Source organism: Mytilus californianus, unplaced genomic scaffold (genome assembly GCF_021869535.1).
Source record: "Mytilus californianus isolate M0D057914Y unplaced genomic scaffold, xbMytCali1.0.p SCAF_1, whole genome shotgun sequence".
In the NCBI taxonomy this organism is placed as follows: Eukaryota; Metazoa; Mollusca; class Bivalvia; order Mytilida; family Mytilidae; genus Mytilus; species Mytilus californianus.
The window spans coordinates 59,380,715-59,391,115 of NW_026262581.1; the positions used below are offsets into that span (position 1 = coordinate 59,380,715).

The 10,401-nt window shown below is 31.5% G+C and overlaps 1 protein-coding gene and 1 long non-coding RNA gene across 3 annotated transcripts in view; both read right to left on the reverse strand.

Moving 5' to 3' along the window:
* The window catches only part of LOC127704963 (F-box/WD repeat-containing protein 7-like), a 68,185-nt gene extending 57,785 nt beyond the window's left edge, over positions 1–10,400 (reverse strand). Inside the window, exon 1 of one of the 2 annotated variants that reach the window (XM_052209207.1) lies at positions 10,304–10,400. The gene's annotated coding sequence lies outside the window, so the exon portion shown is untranslated. The remainder of the gene's footprint in view (positions 1–10,303) is intronic. The other variant, XM_052209214.1, reaches the window with a different exon arrangement.
* LOC127705383 (uncharacterized) overlaps positions 1–10,401 on the reverse strand; it is an 89,485-nt gene that overhangs the window by 59,328 nt on the left and 19,756 nt on the right. The gene's annotated exons all lie outside the window — the stretch shown is intronic.

Below are 10,401 nucleotides of genomic sequence, written 5' to 3' on the forward strand. Positions count from 1 at the left end.
TAACCTGTAAAGGGAAATTATTAGATTATATACTAATGTGTTTTGGTCACTTGTTTCATAAATCCAATGCTCTCACCCTAAGGATATTTGTAGGAGTCCAGGGACTCACCATTTTTGACCATGGTGAGCCCAGGGACTGACAACTTTTGCCATGAAGCATCCAACAGTGGAAAGAAAATAAACAGCAATACCTTAATTTATCATTTAAGTCTTCATCACAAAATAAAATAAGAAAATTAAATCAAAATAACATTATTTTTAATACTTTCATTTGGTTTTTGCTTTGAAATGATGATAAATATGGACTCAGCTTGTACATAATCATCTTGATGCATCTATGGACTCACTTTTAGTTTAGAAAATGGTGAGTCCATACAGATTTTCGTGATTCTAGGACTCATGGATTCGTCTTAAGAAGATTCCTGAAATCCTCAAAATACATGCTGGGAAATGCAGACAGAGAAAAGAATGTGTTTTGTTTATGAAAATAGTTAGTCCATTTAACAGTAATTTACAGATTTTTGTTTAAAAAAATCAAAACTTTTACAGTTGATATTTCTTGATCTTGAAGGTAAGCTTCTGTCCAAGTTTCATAACTGTTCATGGGGGTTTACAAATTTAACATGCAAAAAAAATTAATCCCAGACTATCCACAAATATTCATTGCAAAAAACTATAAAGTCCATCTATCAGTCAGTCAGGGGTACTACTTGTACAAGTAATTTTTATTTACTTGAAGAAGTAATTATAATATACTTATATAAGTAAATTTGTAGGATACTTATACAAGTGTATTTTATTTTCTTGTATAAGTAAATTATTTTTTGGCCTAGTTATGTCCCTTAGACATTCAGATTTTTTTACTTATACAAGTAAAAAAGTCATCCTATCTTCTTTTCTTGAAATCTTAGAACTTCTTTGCTCTAACAGAATTTTGAATTGTCTGTCCTTTGCAGATGTCTTTACTATTCATTTAAGTGTAATTTCATGGACAATGAAAATCTCATTTGTCTGTTATCTTTAGAACACTGCTCATTTACAAGCCCCCAAGGAGCAATTTTTGAAGGCCTTGCGCAAATACTTAAGATCTTTGCTCAATCAGTTTCTTTGTTGAATTAATGAGATGAAACATTGAACTCTTATCAAAAATTATGAGCTAACCTGAGAAAAATTGTTAAAGGCATGATTTTACATCTCAAACTTGAGAATTTTTGTGGGATTGTAAAAAAAAATTACTTATACAAGTAAATTTTTTAGAAAATTAAGGGGAGATTATTCAAACAATATAATTAACTTGTATAAGTATATTTTAAATAACTGAAAGATGAAAAAACAAAATTTTAAAATTTTGCTTCAAACTTAAGACAAAGTTTCATAAAATTCTATGAAGGTCTGAAAAAAGTATTGATGCCTGACAAACTTAAAACCAGACTGTATCTGTATGTTAACAGCAAAATAACCCAAGTCCTTTTATCATTATTTTCATTATTTTGCTCTGGATCCTGTCTTTTGATCATAAAAAAGCTTCTGCCCATTAAGAAATAATTCTTTCATGCCATGCTATGTGCTCATTTTAACATGGTTAGGCATAATATTTGTCAATATCTTTATACTGATCGTAAGTGAGCTTTCTTTTTTAAAGTAAAGGCAAACAAAGAACATCCTCTTAGAATATTTGATAAAATTTCATGAAATTTTGACAAAGATATTGATTGATGACTGAAAATGTTTGCCGCATACTGTATCTTAATGTTTTCTGTAAAAAACTAAGTCCATTTTCTCTGAAAAATACATGAAATTATATATTCATCAATACTCCAAATTTTGCTCTGGATCTTGTGCTTTGGTTATAAATAAGCCTCTGTCCAAATTTCATAAAATTCTATAAAGGTTTGACATAAAAGTCATGGATGTCTAAAATAAAATTAACCACACAGACACGGAACCTAATAAATGTTGACGCTAGAATCACTAGGTTTCCCTTCTGTGACATAAATGTAGCAGACTCGACAATAAGGAGATGTGGAGTGATTGTCTATGAGACAACTATCAACCAGAGACCAAATTATGTAGATGTTAGCATCTATAGATCACCATTCAGTTTCGACAATTAGCGAACATTCCAAAGCTGTATAAGCCTAAAAAGGCAAGGCATGACAAAATGTAAAACCAACGACTTGAATAATTGTTTCCTTTAATGAGTTTCAACAGATGTATTAACACATTGACTGGCGGAGCATTGACTTTGAAGTTTGATCCCATTGGGCCAAGTGAGCTAAAAATACAAAAAAAAACATTAAAAAAAACTTCAGAACTGGCCTGTTTTTGGAGGGTCAGTCCCGTAAGTGCAACAAACATCTTTTTGATATTGGCCAGACGGTACAGATGTAGTGGAATAACATTAACATGTTTAGTCAAAAGTGTACGCCTAGGAAAGCTGCTCTCGTGCAAAGCCAATTTTAAATGACAATAAAGCGCAAAATTTAGAAACATATTTCAATTTTGATTAATCAAATATTACTTTTAAATTTATCCGCAACAGGCACTCTCAATAAAAATCAATTTAACTTAAAGAATGCAACAACATTCTAACAGGAATCTGATCAGTTGATTATCATTTTGGTATTTGATACTTGGTTTTAAAGAGCGATACTCGAATACTTGAGTTTATTCATTGACATCTCTCATAACAACAGTGTCATAATTAATCTCTAATATATCCAAAGCCAGGATTACCCATTAATTTGTTAGGTTTGAAATGGTCGGTATAATATATAATTTGATCCTGTAATATAATTCAAGGATACATAAAGCTTGTTTTTACATCTTGTTATTATACCATGTTCTATAAGGTGTAAAGTCCATGTCTGTCACACTAGTATTAAAAGAAGTGTCTACAATGCCACTTGAATCTTCTATCACAATTACATATAATTACATTTACATACATTTGTAGATGTTTCATAACAATTCCGTTTTGATTGGCAGGTGCACACAACAATCATGTGCTGTTATAAAGTAATGTTTTATGTCCAAATAAAAAGCAACATCCAAAGTTACTTATGCTTGCTGTGACAGCATTACTAGTTTATGGTTCAATTTGTAATAAAAATTTCATTTATTTACTGTAAATTCAGAAATTATTGCGAGGTTTTTATTATTGCGAATAATGCAACTGGGTGAATATCGCAATAAGAACTCGCAATCTGATATCTGATGCATATTTTCCTGAAATTGCATTAATTAATCTGGCATTAGCGTCCATTCCTCAAAAATCTCAATAATAAATGCATGCAATAATTTCTGAATTTACAGTACGTTAACCTAAGAACTTTGATACAAAAGGGTGTTCCAGTTAAGAATTTTCAAAGTTATAAAGGGTATTACTCTTGAATGAAAAGTGACTCACTGCCCAAATTTGAACTCTGTTTGCAAGTTTTGGTTCTTAGCATTATATATGCATGCATGAGTTTCATAAAATTTGGATGAAGAAAACTCGTTAGAATTCGGAAATGAAAATGGAACAGACTGATGGATGGTCAAGTGTAACACTTAATGCTCCCGTTGTCTTAGTACAGTGGGGGCATAAAAAGGGGTTCTTGGTTATTATCTAAAAACTGTTTGATGTCTTCTCTTTGAAAACATTATATAACAAGAGGCTGTCAGAGTGACAGCAAACCGTATTTCCTGCAGAGGTCGAACCCTGAACAGTTGAGCAAGTATGGACACTACATTTAAGCTTAAAACGGCTCTGAATTTGGATTGTGATTGAATATTTGACACAGCATAGATTAATTGTTACACAAAATGAATGTGGTCAAAGAACTGAAAAATTTGAAATTGGACATTTACCTATTATGGTCCAATATCCAAAATCTAAGCATGCTAAGTATATTGTTAGAATTGTTTGAACCCAAAGAATTCAATTTTTGATGAAATCAAACAAAAGTTTAATTTAGGACCCTTTGGACCTCCATGTGGACCAATTTGATAAAGGGGCCCACAATCCAAAATCTCTAAATACATGGTTAGATTCAGCATTTCGAAGAACCCCATAAACTCAATTTTTGTTGAATCAAACAAAGTTAAATTTTGGACCCTGATTTGGGCCAACTTGAAAACTGGGCCCAAAAATCTAATATTTAAATACGTTTAGATTAACCATTTTAAAGAACCCTATATATATTTTATTTATGTTGAAATGAAACACAGTTTAATTTGATCCATTTAATTTTCTGGTCAAAGGGAAATAACTCAAACTGAATAAATTATAAACACATAGTTCTCTAAAATTAGATATGATTTAACCACTATTTTCTTAAATTAGATATGATGTTACACAATGTATATCTATTTTCAAATTATAATCAAATATAATTAATAGCTCCAAATATTTTTTCTTTCATTTGTCACAAACTAATATAGATCTGCAACTTATCTATCAATGTCAACAACTTTATCTACACAATGTAATGTAATGAAATATATCCTTTATATATAAAAATAGATTATTATCTAATTAAAGGAGTTCACTTCATCAAAAAAAATATATATATATAGCATTCAGAAAATTAGTTTATACAGAATAACAAACAAACCTACCACAAAATTCTTCAAACAATTTACCAAAGAAAAGAAAAAAAATCCAAAATGTCTTTTTTTAAAAATCTTTTAAACTAGAGGCTCTAAAGAGCCTGTGTCGCTCACCTTGGTCTATGTGAATATTAAACAAAGGACGCAGATGGATTCATGACAAAATTGTGTTTTGGTGATGGTGATGTGTTTGTACAACTTAATTTACAGAACATTTTTCCTGCTTACAATTATCTCTATCTATAATTAACTTGGCCCAGTAGTTTCAGAGGAGAAGATTTTTGTAAAAGATTACTAAGATTTACGAAAAAATGGTTAAAATTGACTATAAAGGGCAATAACTCCTAAAGGGGTCAACTGACCATTTCAGTCATGTTGACTTATTTGTAGATCTTACTTTGCCGACATTTATCGTTTTTTACAGTTTATCTCTATCTATAATAATATTCAAGATAATAACCAAAAACAGCAAAATTACCTTAAAATTACCAATTCAGGGGCAGCAACCCAACAACGGGTTGTCCGATTCATCTGAAAATTTCAGGGCAGATAGATCTTGACCTGATAAACAATTTTACTTCATGTCAGATTTGCTTTAAATGCTTTGGTTTTTGAGTTAAAAGCCAAAAACTGAATTTTACCCCTATGTTCTATTTTTAGCCGTGGCGGCCATCTTGGTTGGTTGACCAGGTCACGCCACACATTTTTAAAACTAAATAACCAAATGATGATTGTGGCCAAGTTTGGTTTAATTTGGCCCAGTTGTTTCAGAGGAGAAGATTTTTGTAAAAGATTACTAAGATTTACGAAAAATGGTTAAAAATTGACTATAAAGGGCAATTACTCCTAAAGGGGTCAACTGACCATTTCGGTTATTTGACTTATTTGTAAATCTTACTTTGCTGAACATTATTGCTGTTTACAGTTTATCTCTATCTATAATAATATTCAAGATAATAACCAAAAAAACAGCAAAATTTCCTTAAAATTACCAATTCAGGGGCAGCAACCCAATAACGGGTTGTCCGATTCATCTGAAAATTTCAGGGCAGATAGATCTTGACCTGATGAACAATTTTACCCCATGTCAGATTTGCTTTAAATGCTTTGGTTTTTGAGTTAAAAGCCAAAAACTGAATTTTACCCCTATGTTCTATTTTTAGCCGTGGCGGCCATCTTGGTTGGTTGACCAGGTCACGCCACACATTTTTAAAACTAGATAACCAAATGATGATTGTTGCCAAGTTTGGTTTAATTTGGCCACGTAGTTTCAGAGGAGAAGATTTTTGTAAAAGATTACTAAGATTTACGAAAAATTGTTAAAAATTGACTATAAAGGGCAATAACTCCTAAAGGGGTCAACTGACCATTTCAGTCATGTTGACTTATTTGTTAATCTTACTTTGCTGAACATTATTGCTGTTTACAGTTTATCTCTATCTATAATAATATTCAAGATAATAACCAAAAACAGCAAAATTTCCTTAAAATTACCAATTCAGGGGCAGCAACCCAACAACAGGTTGTTCGATTCATCTGAAAATTTCAGGGCAGATAGATCTTGACCTGATAAACAATTTTACTTCATGTCAGATTTGCTCTAAATGCTTTGGTTTTTGAGTTATAAGCCAAAAACTGCATTTTACCCCTATGTTTTATTTTTAGCTGTGGCGGCCATCTTGGTTGGTTGGCCGGGTCACGCCACACATTTTTTAAACTAGATACCCCAATGATGATTGTGGCCAAGTTTGGTTTAATTTGGCCCAGTTGTTTCAGAGGAGAAGATTTTTGTAAAAGATTACTAAGATTTACGAAAAATGGTTAAAAATTGACTATAAAGGGCAATTTCTCCTAAAGGGGTCAACTGACCATTTCGGTTATATTGACTTATTTGTAAATCTTACTTTGCTGAACATTATTGCTGTTTACAGTTTATCTCTATCTATAATAATATTCAAGATAATAACCAAAAACAGCAAAATTTCCTTAAAATTACCAATTCAGGGGCAGCAACCCAATAACAGGTTGTCCGATTCATCTGAAAATTTCAGGGCAGATAGATCTTGACCTGATGAACAATTTTACCCCATGTCAGATTTGCTCTTAATGCTTTGGTTTTTGAGTTATAAGCTAAAAACTGCATTTTACTCCTATGTTCTATTTTTAGCCGTGGCGGCCATCTTGGTTGGTTGACAGGGTCACGCCACACATTTTTAAAACTAGATACCCCAATGATGATTGTGGCCAAGTTTGGTTAAATTTGGCCCAGTAGTTTCAGAGGAGAAGATTTTTTAAAAAGTTTACGGACGACGGACGACGGACGACAGACGCAAAGTGATGAGAAAAGCTCACTTGACCTTTCAGGTCAGGTGAGCTAAAAATGAGTTATTTCCCTTTGAACAGAATGGAGTAATTAATAAGAATTTCATCAAAAATTAAATTCTTGGGAAAGGGCTATAACTCAACAACGAGAAAAGCTAAAATCGTGAAAATTGAACTTGACCTTCATTTAGTTACAGGAAACAACATATCTAAATTTGAAAAAACTGGATCATCCTAGGTACTCTTCTAACATGACTGAATACATTTCCAAACATTATCAAGATGATTATAAAATACTTTGTTTCTTTCTCATAAAAAATATATACAATATATGCATGTACAAATGTATGTACAACATTGTACAAGTTGATAAAAAAGGCAATTTCCAACCTTAAACTGCGTTTTCTTTGCCTTGTAAGTAAACCCAATGTGTGGGCTGCGGCTATTGAATAAATAAAGTATATCTTATTATTTCACTAATTCATTAAAATTTAACAACAAAATTAAATGAACAGACAATTAATCTATTACATTCACACCTTTTGCAACTAACAACTTTATAATTGTGTTTGGACATGTTAACTCATTCATATTAAATTATCTAACAAGGTGGTCTGGACTTGTCTAATTGAAATATTTAACACTTTAATTTGATAATTGGATTATAAGCTATATTTTTAATAATTGTAGTTCAAGCATACATGTTAGATAATTGAGTACTGTGGATTCATTTATTTTCGTGGGTATCAATTTTCGTGGATAGAGAAAAAAAGACGTTTCGTGGTATATGTAAATTCGTGGATCGCTGATTACAAAAAAAAAATCAATCAGATACGTAATTCGTGGATTTCTTTTTGATTTAGATCATATAACCTCCTTGGTTTGATCATTAATAAAACAAACAAAAAAGAAGGAATTCATTGAAAAAGTTTTGAATTGTCAAAATCCTCGCTTGGTCATTCTAGGTTAAAGTGTTCATTGAAAACTTCTATTACAATAATGGACAGAGACAACTAATTATTTGTTTGTTTTACAATTTATAAATTCTTGTCGGAATTTTATAAGGCATTCAAAACACTATGATTGAAAGCTCATTTCCCTTCTCACGATATAATAAACAGTCATATAAGTAAAAGGTGTGAAAATACATGCACCTGTCATAAACAATACTACCTACGGTCAATATCCCCGTACTTAATCGTATTGATTCTTAATCACCAGTAAACCAAACTATGACACGGTAATTAACAACTTGCAGTTATTTTTCCATGAACAGTTTTAATCAATTTTAAAAAGTAAATTATCACTGATATTCGATATATTTATTATTGATTTAATCAAAATACTTGTATCTTCTTTCATTAAAAACACGTGTTATGTTACAATGTTTATCGCTAGTCAACACTATACTAGAACTGCATAACATAACCGGAAATAAACATCCGACTCCATACACATTTCTCGGGATTATTCTTCGTTGAATTCTTAAATTCGTGGTTCGCTGTGACCCACTAAACCCACGAAAATTGGTATACCACGAATAAAAATGAATCCACAGTATGTCATTAGTTGGAAGGATTTGAATTTTCCTTATATAAATTAAACTAACAGGTGGTTTCACCCGTACTCCCATCTCCACTGGGTTGTTTTGCTCAAGGTCAATTTGCCCTGAGTAGTGGTTGTTTGGCCCAGGGTTTGAGAAATATATAAATCATGCTTATTCTTTCGTCAAAAAAGGAGGAAGACACCAAGGGGACATTCAAAACTCATGTTCATAAGTTAAATAAAATCTGACAAATGCCATAACAATAAAAGAAACACAACAAAAAGACAAACAAGAACACAAAACACTACATAAATCTGGGTGCCAGGTTTTCTGGCTGTGTTGAAGACCCATTGGTGGCCTTGGGTTGTTTTCTGCTCTTTGGTCAGGTTGTTGTCCCTTAGACACATTCCCCATTTCAATTTTCAATTTTATAGTAATTCAAATACACATTATATTGTAATTTAAATATCAAATTATAACATATCATCAATAAACTGCATGCCATTGACTGGATAGGATCTAAATAATGATCACTTCACTGCACTATTTTGTTTGAACTATAAAAGGCAGTAATAAACTTTGGATGATATAGATATTTGATTGCATTTCAAGCAATCTTTACCCAAATACTAAAAACTTATTAAGTACATACATTCAAGTAACCAAACCTGAGTTATTTTTCATTCTTAAACAGTTGAATTTAGTTTTTATATATGTACTAATAAATCATCCTAAACTTAGTTAGCTATAGGTCATGGATTGCTTATTTATAAAATCAAAGTAAAGAAAGTAAAAATAAAAAGTTAACTAGTAAATATATAATCATTATATATATATATACATGTCTCTGCAAATGAAAAATTTATAGATGCTTTTAATTTGTCTTCTTGCTGCTTCCTGATGCTTCTTGTCGCTAATTAGTGAGATTGCATTATAAAATAATATCAAAAACATTATATTCTAGATTGGTACTTGATTTAATGTCAACAATTATAATTGGTCAATTAACAATATGACACATTTAAATTTGGCCAATCACTTGTTATTGCCTTTATGCTAGAATAAAAGAGATGGTTAAATAATTTTATCTTATTAATAACTCATTTGCAGGTTCATGATTTGTTCTTACATTGGTCAGATTGGTAAGTCGTTTTGCATCTTAACCACATAAAATTTACTTATAAAATTGGAGCCAGCTGAGTGTGCTAAAGGGGATCGACCAAATGACCTAGGCTATAGGAATCAGAACGAAACAACATGGGCTGAGCCAGAATCAGAGCAAAAAGACTTGGCCTTAATTGAATTCAGGCAAAACAACCCTGTGTGCGAAAGGGAATTGCGGCAAAACTACCAGGATTAAAAAATAACAATTTTCTTAATTAAATTACATGTACAATGACTGTATATCAGATAACAAATGCATCTTAAAGTGAAAAATGTGCAAAAATTCTCACATGATCCCTATTGGGATTCTGTGTCCAGTGTATTGCACTGGTTGTCTGGACACAAAATCCCAAAAGGGACTAGAGGTTAAGAACCATCTCTGGATTTTATATCTAAAGAGACAACACAGATATAATTGGACAAGCGACAGGTAATCTAAAATGACATCCTTTTAAAAATAGTAACTTAGCAGGCATTAATGTAAATACATACATGTATACAACAACTCATATCTTGCAGTTGGAGATATAAATTTACGTACATGACAACGTCAACAACTGAACAAAATTTAAAACAAGTTATTCTCAAAATCCATGGGAACAAGTGTACACATATCATTGTATATTTACGGGTAACACTATTCTCAGGTTAAAATATAATGCTGATTCTGTTTGTTACCTGTTGATCTCACGAAATGAAAAATATTTGTAAACAACCTGTTCCGTTTGGCTATCCCACTCTTCTATCATTATGGAAAGGGAGGTAGAAAATGTGTA